Source organism: Chenopodium album, chromosome 7 (genome assembly GCF_948465745.1).
Source record: "Chenopodium album chromosome 7, dcCheAlbu1.1, whole genome shotgun sequence".
In the NCBI taxonomy this organism is placed as follows: Eukaryota; Viridiplantae; Streptophyta; class Magnoliopsida; order Caryophyllales; family Amaranthaceae; genus Chenopodium; species Chenopodium album.
The window spans coordinates 21,219,562-21,231,531 of NC_137840.1; the positions used below are offsets into that span (position 1 = coordinate 21,219,562).

Consider the following 11,970-nt stretch of genomic DNA (forward strand, 5'->3'; position numbering starts at 1 on the left):
TGGGGGTTAGCGAGGTCCGACCAATACCCGAGTGTTATATGAGTTTAAGAGTTTTTCCAATATTATGGAATGCTCTATTTAACTCCCACTCAAGCATCATTTCCAATGCCCAAAGTTGGGTATTTATAGGGAATGATGGGAGTATGAAAATCTCTCCCATCAATGTGGGACAATGAGATTTTCTCATTTTATTTTAAAGCTAAAATAAAATTATTAAGCAAACTAGTAATAAATCAACAAGTGTCAAGCATACATGAGAGAGTAGGTGAGGACCACTTGGAGATGGGGACCAAACTTGCTCCCCACTCTCTCCCTCACCTTGTGCCACATGGCAACCCACTTGCTCCCATATTCCAACCTTCCCCTTACTCACGGCCCTATGGCCCGAGCCAAACCACGAGCCAAACCCCAGCCCGGCCCGAGCCCAGCCCGCACCAGCTGCAGCTGTGGCGTGGCGCGGCTGCGGCTGTGCCTAGCCGCGGCTGGCCGTGGCTGCAGCACGGTGCGCCGGCTCGTCTTGCCCTTAGCATTCGGATGCTCGGGGTTCTCCGATGGTAGGGGTATTTTCGGGAATATTGTTGATTTATTATTATTTTGCTTGTCTCGTCTTTTATTATTTAGACTCGACTTCCGACGATCGGTTTCGACGCTCTAAGCTCGAATTAGCGACGTCTAATTATTTAACACTCGGGTGACGAATTAATTTCTTCCGAATTAATTCGTCGAGTTGGTTCGCATATATTTGCTTGGATGTGACCCGAAGGGTTCAGTCAAGATTAAGCTGTAATATTAATTATATTAATATTACTGATCGGAAGCGGCCTCCACCCAGGCATTCCGATCACTTGACCTTGCTGAATATATTAGCTTTCTAATAATTCTAAACCCGCTATCAGAATAATACACTTGTTCGAAGGACACTATTCCTTTCAAATGAAAGTATTTAGGTAACTTAGGCGCGGAGGCTAAGTACTTCATACTTTGTGATGCAATAATTATTGATGTTGATATGACAAGCCATGCTTCAGCGTTGTGTAAAGATTTCATTACAAAGGGTTCCTAAGGGGAGTATATTTGAAAGCCGAATTTCAGCTCTGAATTCAGGTCTGATTTTCAGCTCTGAATTCAGGTCTGATTTTCAGCTCTGTATTCAGGTCTAATTTTCAGCTCTGTATTCAGTTCTGAAAGTCGGCTATAAATTTAGTTCTGATTTTCAGTTTTGAATTTAGTTCTGAAATTCGGCTTTCAATTCAGTTTTGATTATCAGTTCTGCATTCAGTTCTGAAATTCGACTTCAAATTCAGTTCTTATTATCAATTCAGCATTCATCTCATGTGATAATAATTAAGATTTCAATCTCAATCAAATGAAGGTTTACCTCTAACAAGCGAGGATTAGCTCTGTTGGATTGGTTGAGGAAGATGGGGAAGGTTGAGCATCATTTACTTGCAAATCATTAGCAGTAATGTGTGGTATGAAATCAGAAAGATAAGAATTTACAGCTGCTGCAATGCCTTCCTTTAATTTTTCTTCAAATTCTCGAGTTAAGTTCTCTTTAAATTCATCTAGTTCTTGTAATGAGCAACCACTTTTAGACATGTTTTTACCTTTTACCGGGCCAAATGCTTTTCTATAGCCGACACCAATCCCACATCCACCAAGTCCTTTCACAAATCCACGATGGTCCTTTTTCCCAAATGCCAAAGTAAGGGCATCAACGCCTCGCTCTGATCGTTTATACTCTCCTTCCTCATATTCCTTTGCTTGTTTTTGCAAGTTCTCTTCCTGTTTGAAAAAACATAGAAAAAGTTAATTAGATGACCAGAAATCTGTAATTCCAGTAGATTTCTTTGTTTTGATAAACTATGACATACAACTATATTAGCAATTCGAATAGTCTCCGTATCTTTTGGGTCGATGCCCCATGTTCCATCTGGCAACCGCTTTTCATGAGCTAAAACCCACTCAAGAGCTCGACGATCAAAAATAGAACCAGTTTATGTACTGCTCTGGGAAGTGTTGCCAGTAGTTGAAGATTCTGCCAGAGCAGGAAAACTATTTTCAAGTCTCTTTTGCTTATTCCAAATTATCCGAGCTCTTTGAAAACTGTTTTACCCAAGTGATAGATGGCGACATTTGTTTAGCTTTACATTTTCCTTCCCCTTTTCACTCTTTTCCTGTTTTTTTGTTTTAAAAGAAAAAAAAAAAGAAAAGAGAGTTAAACATTATCATATTCTTCACAATCAGTTTTTGTTTGATTAATTAACAGTGCATGTGAATATGTAGTTACCTTGAATGCTGTTGATTTACTATATATTTCGAACCTCTTCCATTTCTCCTCTGTAAAGTAACCTTCATACACTTCCCATGGCTTCATATTTGCTTTAGGAGAAGTGGTCGAGTATGGGTTTTTAAAAGTGATGAATCGTGCCCTTAAATTCGACTTGTGACAGCTAAATCGCAAAGCCACAGCACTATGAAACCTTTTTTGCCTTTCTCCACTTGGATCCTCAATGTGGAACATTCGCTGTCGATTAAAAAAAAGTTAACTAATATTTTGAATAGCAACATGACTAACTAGTAAGTGAATAGTTTATACCTTTGTCTCCTCTCATATATTTTCCCGATCCACTTTATCTATTTTTGTATACTCATTCGCAGTGATGTCTAATCTCTTAGCACATGCACCAATTTGTTTTCCGTAAACGGGTTCCCATTCACCAGTAGGCAAGTCATAATCATTGAATTCAAGCACCATAGGCTTACTTGATTGTATTGCCTTTGATGGCCCCCTACTCCTCTTCTTAGATGATGTGGCTTGCAAAGCAACATCTTGGCTTGAGGAAGTTTTCTCTTGACTTTGTTGAATGGCCATATTTATGCTCCTTGATCTAGAAGTGCCTGCATAAAACAAAATACAAATACTAATAGAATTAAATATCACATGAACATAGCTATATTTTTACATATTATAAAAGGTTTCTATCTACAAGTAAGTAACAAAGCAAGCAAATATAAATAATAAAAGCAACCTGCAGAGACATTATTTTTCAACTCTTGAAGTTATAATACCAATAAAAACAGTCAAGCTTGTGCCGCATATATAAGAACTATGTAAAATTCCATTTAATATGTCAAAGCTCAAAGACAAAAATCCAAGTGAAACTGGGGGTTTTATAGTCATATAACATTATTGTCTAGTATTATAGTTACAAATTAATCAAATAATTAAAAAGAACTATAGATTGATAAAAAATTAAGCCTAGGTATCAACATATTCTCCCTCCTCATGGGCATACTCTTCATCAGCGAAAATGTCTTCCCACTCTCTTAAGGGTTGAACCCCAATAGATAGAGGCGGTGTATCATCAAATAGGTCATACTCTTCCTCATCGACAACATTTTCGACACCAACAATTCTTCTCTTGACTTAAATAACAACCTGCCAGTTATGATCAATGTTATCCCTTATATAGAAAATTTGTTTTGCTTGTGAAGCCAAAACAATGGGCTCCTCCCCATCAACAAATCGACTTGAATCCACTAAAGTAAAACCAAATAGTTCATCCATCTTTTTGCCTCGCTGGTTGTCAGCCCACCTGCATCGGAAAACAGGAACTACAAAATCAACATAATTCAGCTCCCATATCTCTTGAATGACCCCATAAAATGACTGTGTTGCATTAATAGGCCTAGCATCCTTAGAGCTTGAGTATTCCGTAGAAGATGCGACAACTATAACACCACTATTTTGATGTACACTCTTATCATCTTGGCGCCTAGTGTAGAAACAATACCCATTGATGTCATAGCCTTCATAAGTGTTCACAAACAATTAAGGACCCCGTGAAAGCCATCTGATCGCATCAGATACATTATTATTCGGTTGCCCTAACTCACACTTCACTTGGTGTTGAAACCATTCAACAAAAGAATGATTATGTTTTTGCATCAAAGCATATGTACCTATTCTTGGATTCATTCTTTTCAAATAATTGAGATGAATTTCTATATAAGGATGGACTTCTGAAAGGTTTTGAAGAACATAACGATGAGCTTTCTGGATTCTATCTTATGGAGGCTTCACAAACTGACGACCGACCGTCCCTTACCCGTGAATTCTGCCTTCATGACGAGATGTTGGAACTCCAATTTCTTTAGCCATAGTTAAGAACACAGAACAAAAGTTACTAGCCTCCTCTGCAATAATACCTCCAACAATACTACCTTCTGGATGTGCTTTGTTGGTCGCCTTTTCTTTCAAAGTTCCCATGTGTCTCTCATAAGGGTACATCCATCTCAAAAAAACCGGGCCACATTCCTTAATTTCTCGTACTAGATGGACAACCAAATGAACCATTATGTCAAAAAATGAAGGAGGAAAATACATCTCAAATTTGCATAATGTTTCTACAACATCAGTTTGCGTTTCATCAAGTTTATCTAGTTCAATCACCTTGTTACATATGGCATTAAAAAATAGGCAAATTTTAAAAATAGTGTGCCTGACATGTTTTAGCAAAAGACCTCGAAGTGCAATATGCAACATCACTTGCATCATGACATGGCAATCATGGGATTTCATACCAATTAATCTCTTATCGGCCATTGAAACTAGACGCTATGTTCGACAAATACCCTGTAGGTACTTTGATGCCGTACAAACACTCAAAAAATATTTTTTTTTTCTCCTCTCTAGACAATGTGTAGCAAGCTCGAGGAAAAAATGTCTTTTATGTTTCGTCATTTTCCACGGGCCATAACTTTGGTTGAATATTTGCAAGCTTCATGTCTTTCTGGACATCTTTAGTATCCATTGTCTTGTTAGGTATATTTAATAATGTCCCGATGATTGAATCGCATACATTTTTTTCAATATGCATAACATCAAGACAATGTCTAACAGACAAGTGTTTCCAATAAGGAAGAGTCCAAAATGTAGACACCTTTTTCCAAAGACCCGTAATAGAGTTAGGTTTACCAAATTTCCCGAAAATTGTCTCAACATCTTTGATTCTCTCCCACAACTCTATACCACTAAGTGGCTCACGCAACCACTGTTTCTCTGGGAACCCATTGAATTCATCTTTTTTCTTACGATAAAGGTGTCTCGGCGGCCTTTGACACATTTCAAACATCCGAGATTCTTCGTTCACATGATCACCCAAACCATCCATCATCTCAAGAATGTGATCCTCCTCGAAAAAATCATCGGTATCCCTTTCATTATCATCATATTATTCTCTATTCTACATATCAGCGTCATTGATTGATGACCTACTAGTTGTAGGAATTATTTTCTCACCGTGCCAATACCAAATGGTATAATTTGCCATGAACCAACGGCGAAATAAATGGTTTTCAACCACACTAATTTCCTTCCACTTCTTCACATTGTTGCAATCACGACAAGGGCAAAAGATTGTTTCTCCTTTAAAGTCCTCTGGTGTTCAATAGCAGTTCTACAAAATTCCTCAATCCCGTTCAAGAACTCGGGTTGAGTTCGATTTTCAACATACATCCAATCACGATTCATTTCTTACTACAAATTATAGAAAAAGCACGCATATAACTTTTAGAATAAGTACATTAGAAACAAACAAAGACAATTACAATAGAACAGCAACCAGAGATTATCAATCAACTCCCACAAGATAAAATACCTCAAAAAACAGTCAAACTCACAAGTATGAACAAAATGCAAGCACACTTCATATATGCCTACCAGGCTACCACTAATTCATTTTCTTCGTTTAAATCAATACAACTAATTGGAATAACCGAATAAAATTGGTGTGTTAACTCATTTTCAACTTTGAATTTCAACCCGAATCATTTTAGTACTGATTATCAGTTTAGAATTCCAGCTCTGAAATTAGTTTTGAATTTTAGCTCTGAAATCAGTTCTTAATTTCAGCTCTGAATAAGCTTTATTTAGTGCAAAATAGTGCATGCCGGCAGATGTTCTGCTTAACAAACAATGCTAATTGTTAACTTCAATTCCTTAAGATGAAAGAGGTATATAACAGATGCTCAAAATGGAAAACAGTGCATGCTGGCAGGGAATATTCCATAATATGTCCAAATATCCAATCACCACAACAAAGGCACACGTGTTTCGTTTACATTTCAGTTAGTGCAGGCATCTAGTAGCAACTAAGCCTAATGCTTAAGTACAACACAAATGACTGCAAACCCACATAGCAAAGTGTAAAACTGTAAATACTACAAGAACCCAAATCAATAATCTCTGTAAGAAATGCCTATCCACCTACGAATATGCATTAATTTGATAGGTTGTGGGAAATCTCACTGATCAAACTAAACTATGGATCATAAACACAAACATCTGTGGATTCACCAAAACAAATAAGCAAAGAAATACTCGTTAATGCATATTACAATTCCATTTTTGCAGCTATCCAAGTTGTGGATTTGAATTTAAATGTTGAAGTATTAGCGATTTGGTCAAGTATTATCTCGTCACTAAAAACTCAAAAGGATCCAAAACTTTGATTTTAGTTCTGATTTTCAGTCTTGAATTTCAGTTTTGATTCAGTTCTGATTTTCAATTCTGAACTTCAGATCTGAAATTCAGCTCTGAAATCAGTTTTGAATTTCAGCACTGAAATCAGTTCTGAATTTCAGCTCTGAAATCAGTTCTGAATTTCAGCACTGAAATCAATTCTGATTTTCGGCACTGAAATCAGTTCTGAATTTCAGCTCTGAAATCAGTTCTGATGTTAAAGTGTGATAACCTGAACAATGGCGGCGAATGTTGACATGTCAAGCCGGAAATCTCCAACCTTGCTCCCTCTCCTTATGGTTTTAGACAGGTAAAACAGACATTAATAAACACACACAAGTTAAGAGCAAATATTTCTTCTCAGAATCATTATTAGACACTAAAGTGCAGGAGTACAACCATAAGGATATAACATCCAACACGACAAATAACAAATTTTGATCTAAAACCTACAGAAATTTCACTCAGAAATTCTAAATCCAAACCTATGGACGTTTAATTAAATTGAAGGACAAAGGACTCTAACAACTTAATTAACACATTTTCAAATTGATTGGCTATTGTTTAATGATGAAAACAGATTGCAAACCAATGAATCAGGTCAGTAAGTTCAAGCAGTAAGATTAAATTAGATGATGATCAATCATCAAAAGTTCAAAATGATCATTAATTCGTAATAACGATGAAAAGATGTCATCAATATGATTTGAAAACACCAGAAATTGACAAATTACAGCCCCTAACATCAATCAAATGAGCAGCCTAATTCTTCAATTAGTTCAAAATAATCTTAAAACATATCAAAAATTGAGAATTCACACTATTTTCTTACATAATGTAAGCGCTGAATTCTTCCTAAGTTTATAGGGTTGTAGGACTTTATAGTCAAGCATAAAAAATTTATATACTAGCAGTCTTAACATCACATGGTCATGAACAATTTCTGGAACAATCAGTAGCACAGGGCACAAACAAAGCACAAGCAGAACCGCCACATGACAACAGCAACTAGACGAAGCATATTGCATAATTTTCATGGAATCAAACAAACCAACCAAAAAGGCCTGACATACTCGGCAAGTATACCCCAATTAAACATGCATATACCCCAATTACACAAAGCAATTCACAAACAATAATCGTTTCTGAATTTTTTTTGTTCGAAATTATTCATCAAAACCTAATTTCCTTGGTTTTTTAATAATCTAATTTCATTAAAAATTAATCAAGTAATTGAAAACAGCAACAATCAATTCGAATTTACATGTAAAAATACTAATTCGAAAGTAAAATAATCCTAATTAAAAAGGAACACATACCTCAAACTTTGATAAAAATCCCCTGATGCTGATCCCAAATTCGAACAAACCAAAACAACAATTAATGGAGTGAGATGCAGCGACAGAGAAGGAAGAGAGGTGAAGGAGAAGGAGGAGCGCGCAATGAAGGGGTGAAGGAGGAGCAGTCGTGAAGGTGGAGCGAAAGTGTTAGTTTTTTTTATTTTTGCGAATTTTGAGCTACCTTAATTTTTTTTTTCTTTTTTTTTTTTTTTACCTTTAATCAAAATTTAAATGAAAATTAATTTTCAAAAAAAAAATTAATGAAAAATTAATAAAATTAAGAGAAAGTATAAAACTAGAAAGTATAAATGGCGTATATTATCTTAGTCGGTTACTACTGATGCTTCTGTAACTAGCATAATATACGCCATTTACTAATAGGGCGTTACAAATAGCATTTTTTCTACTATCGTATGCAAGGAAATAAATGCTTATTTTATTAAAAGGGAAAAAAGGAAAGAAAAAAAAAAACTACAAACACTACTACAAAACTTGGAAAAAAGACCCCTAACTAAAGACCCGTTTTCTCAATCAACGGGTCTGATTGAAATAAGAGATCTAATTACAATGATATCAGGTCTCTTATGTGCATGAGGACCCACTATGTTTGGTGGATAAAAAATATATATAGATATAAGAGACCCGTTGTCATTTTTACAGGTCTTTTATGTGCATGAGGGCCCACTTATCTTACTTGAAAAAAAAATAGAGATGTATAAGAGACCCGTTGTCCAAATAAAAGGGTCTCTTGCATTTTATTTATTTTATTTTTTTTAATCAAATTTTTATTGAAATTTCTAACAAAGTTGCAAGTCACAAGTTCTATCCCTCTCTCTCCCTTATTTACTCACCTTGAAATTAACTCCATAGCTGCTAAAGTTTCATACTTTCACAAACGCTTCTCTTCCTCCCTTCATCCACTAATTATTATTTTTTTCTATCCTCTTATCTCTTATGTCATGTATTTCCTCCATAATTATTGTTTTTAATTATCAACCTAGAAGGCTGGAGCAATCCCCCCTCCCCGAGCTTGCACTTTGAGGATGGAACAAATCATTTTTACAACTTAGCTTCAAGACCCTTTGCTTTCGTTCGCTGCTTTCTGCCGATTCATATGGGTGGTGCTGCTGGTTCGTATTTCTTGTCCTGGTTTTCGCCGTTGGATCTGCAGTGTTTTGACGAGAAGAGTTTGTAAAAGGCTCGGCAACCTTGTTAGCTTTGAATTCTTCTATAACCTCAATTAATCTGAAGTATAATTATACTTCTTATGTTATTAGAGTTTATATGTGACATGAAGATTATTGGGTTTTCATATTTGGTGAATTTATCTTTTTTTTTTTTGAAATTTTTCTGCGTGAATATTGGATTTTAATGAGTTCCCATTTCCAATTCAATCCTCGTTTCATATCAATATTTACCGTTCCTTGTTTTTTTTTCGGTTTAATTTATTCTATAATCTGAACATTTTAATTGAATTAAGACTTACTGTTTAGATCTATTATTTAGGTTCTGTTCTTGATTTTTTTTTTCTCCATTTTTTTCCCAAATGTCTTATTTCTGATTTTACCGATTTTATGGAATTTCGGTAGCATCATAGTATGTCTTAAAACTTAATTGTTACTTAAATTTTCAGTAAGCATCTAGCTTTGTGACTAAATTCCCAAAGATTTTAAACTTCAATTACCTTGGTTTTGAATAGAACTAGTCAATAGTCATTATATTCTGTGACTTGATTGAGTTTTCAATACATTTTGTTTCTTATTTCCAGCGGTAATGACTAAAATAAGATGCTCAAGATCTATTAATTGAATGTTGTGTTGGTGAGGATATGATGTTTTACTCCAAATTATGCTTGGGTTAATTTGATTTTTAATATGTTCTAAATTTTTGTGTTTGATTTGTTCTCCAGTTCGTGACAATTGCAGTAATTATTGGAATGAATGGGTGGGGACTGGAGATGGTGACTTGGTGAGCAAAAGTCCGATTATAAGAAGAAAATATATGATTATGTGCGGCTTCTTAAGCTAGTTAGCTTTCCATTACCAAATAATCACAATTGGCAAGTTTATGAATTGCAATACCATTTTTTTTTTCCATATCAATTACAATACTTTGGTAGTGTTCTTGAATGCTAAGTATCTTTGTTAAACTTGTTGAACCAAAGGGGTTTAATTTTATGTTGGTGATTGAGTAATTGTAGTTGTAAAATTCTATATTATTAATATTATTTTATTTAATTTTGAATTGTATTGGTGTAATTGAAATTTTAAAATTTCAGCAATTTGAATGGAGCGGTAACAATTAAAACTTTCAAAATTCAAATAAATATTACATTGAAAAAAATTAATTTTTTTTTTGAAAATAAAGGGATCAGACAGACCCGTTATATAATATAGCAGGTCTTTTTCACTCCCCTCAAAAAGACCCCATGTCACACATAACAGGTCTTTTTCCTTTCTAATGTAACTTTAATATACCACGCCTAACAGACCGCCTAACTCTTATATCATGTCTGTTTGTTTTTACAAACATACCCCACTAAATGAGGGGTCTCTTTATCAAACAGACCTCTGAGATAGAGACCCGTTAAAGACGGGTCTCTAAAGCCAATTTGGACGGGTTTGTTAGCCTATTTTTGTAGTAGTGAAATTAAAATTAAGGAAAATGCAGGTTACCTATGCTAAACTTATTGGGGAAAGGAAGAATGAAAAAGAAATAGAAAACGAGGTCATGAACTCTTGTCGTTGAAGCCCGCCTTGTGTCTTGTGCTTATCATCACCCGGTCTTCTTAGAATTTCTACCTAGAGGACATGGGATCTTGTTTGCTTCTATGAGATCTTAAATGAGATTTTGAAATCTGTAGCATTCATCGGTGGTATGACCATTTCCTTGATGGTACTTGCAATAAGAATTTGGATCCCATCTTGAAGATCGCTTTTCTGGTGTTGGATCCTCGGTAAGGCAAATAGGTTTGATTAATTCTCGATCGTAGAGACGATCGAAAGCAACATCATAGGTCATTCCAATGGGTGTGCACTCTCTTTTGGGCTTCTTTTAAGATCCTTGATTATCCATGCCTAAGACTTTATTGAGATTAAAGTTAGTAACATTGTTACTAGAGTAGGTGTCTTTGGAAGAAGAAGAATTGTCGTTCTTCTTTCCTTTCCAGCCACTGTGGTTACTATAGTTAGTAACTTTTGGCTTTGTGAGGTCATCTTCGATTTAAATACCGATGTCATAGACGGCCTTGAAAGTATTCAAATTATGTTGATATTTCAAACGTTTCGAATACTTCTCTTGGAGATTCTTGATAAACATCCTTACAAATTCTTTTTCGGTAGGCACCTCAATCATCTTAGCGGAAGTTTTGCTCCACTTATTAAAGAAATAAGTAAAGCCTTCATTCACTTTTTGTCTTAGAATCTCAATTTGTCTATTGTCGGCTTTTACTTGAATATTACATTTATATCTATCAATGAAAGCGTTTACAATGGCATCCCAAGTAGAGGTTTTCTCTTTGTCAAGGAAAAAGAACCATTTTTTACAAACGGTTTCAAGAGATAAAGGAAACAAGAAATGAAAGACTTTCCTATCAATCCTCTTAATGTTCATTATGGTCTCAAAAGCTCTTAAGTGGAAATAAGGATTGTCTATTGCCTTAAACCTAGGGATGTCGTTGGCATTGAACTTCTGCGGAAGAAGCTCTTTGTCCACCAAGACCTCTTGCGAGCTAATGCCCTGGAATCTATAGTCATTTGATATTTTACTCAAGCTTTCTTACATGAGCTCCATTTGTTGTTGTTTCACAGGGTCATTGATTTGAATGGTTAAATCCTTCAACACCTCAGTCATGTTGGCCTTTGCTTCTTAAGCTCAATGACTTCTTCTTGACTTGCCATTATCTTCTTTGCTTTTTTTTTCCACCGACTATTTATCAAAAAGTTAAACTTGAACGAAGGTGTTGTCCTTGATAAATCGTCCTTCTCTCCTTGACTAAGTACTGTGGAAAGGGAAATTGAGGATAAGTTTTTATTATTTATTTTGACTCAAGCTCTATTCAACATGGAAGGGAATGGGAATAGATTGGTCCCCCCCACTCGAATG

General features: G+C 35.3%; 2 long non-coding RNA genes across 3 annotated transcripts; one reads left to right on the top strand and one right to left on the bottom strand.

The window, feature by feature from the left end:
- Window positions 1-3,154: 3,154 nt before the first annotated feature.
- Window positions 3,155-8,025, bottom strand: LOC145640976 (uncharacterized). Its single transcript, XR_014115061.1, has 2 exons — window positions 7,846-8,025; window positions 3,155-4,335 (listed from the first exon to the last, which is right to left on the bottom strand). It is a non-coding gene; the product is annotated as an uncharacterized LOC145640976 (long non-coding RNA).
- A 585-nt stretch (window positions 8,026-8,610) lies between these two features.
- LOC145640977 (uncharacterized) lies at window positions 8,611-10,110 on the top strand. 2 transcript variants are annotated; one of them, XR_014115062.1, is made up of 2 exons: window positions 8,611-9,686; window positions 9,776-10,110. It is a non-coding gene; the product is annotated as an uncharacterized LOC145640977 (long non-coding RNA). The 2 variants fall into 2 exon arrangements; XR_014115063.1 differs by having other exon boundaries at window positions 8,611-8,996.
- Window positions 10,111-11,970: the final 1,860 nt, after the last annotated feature.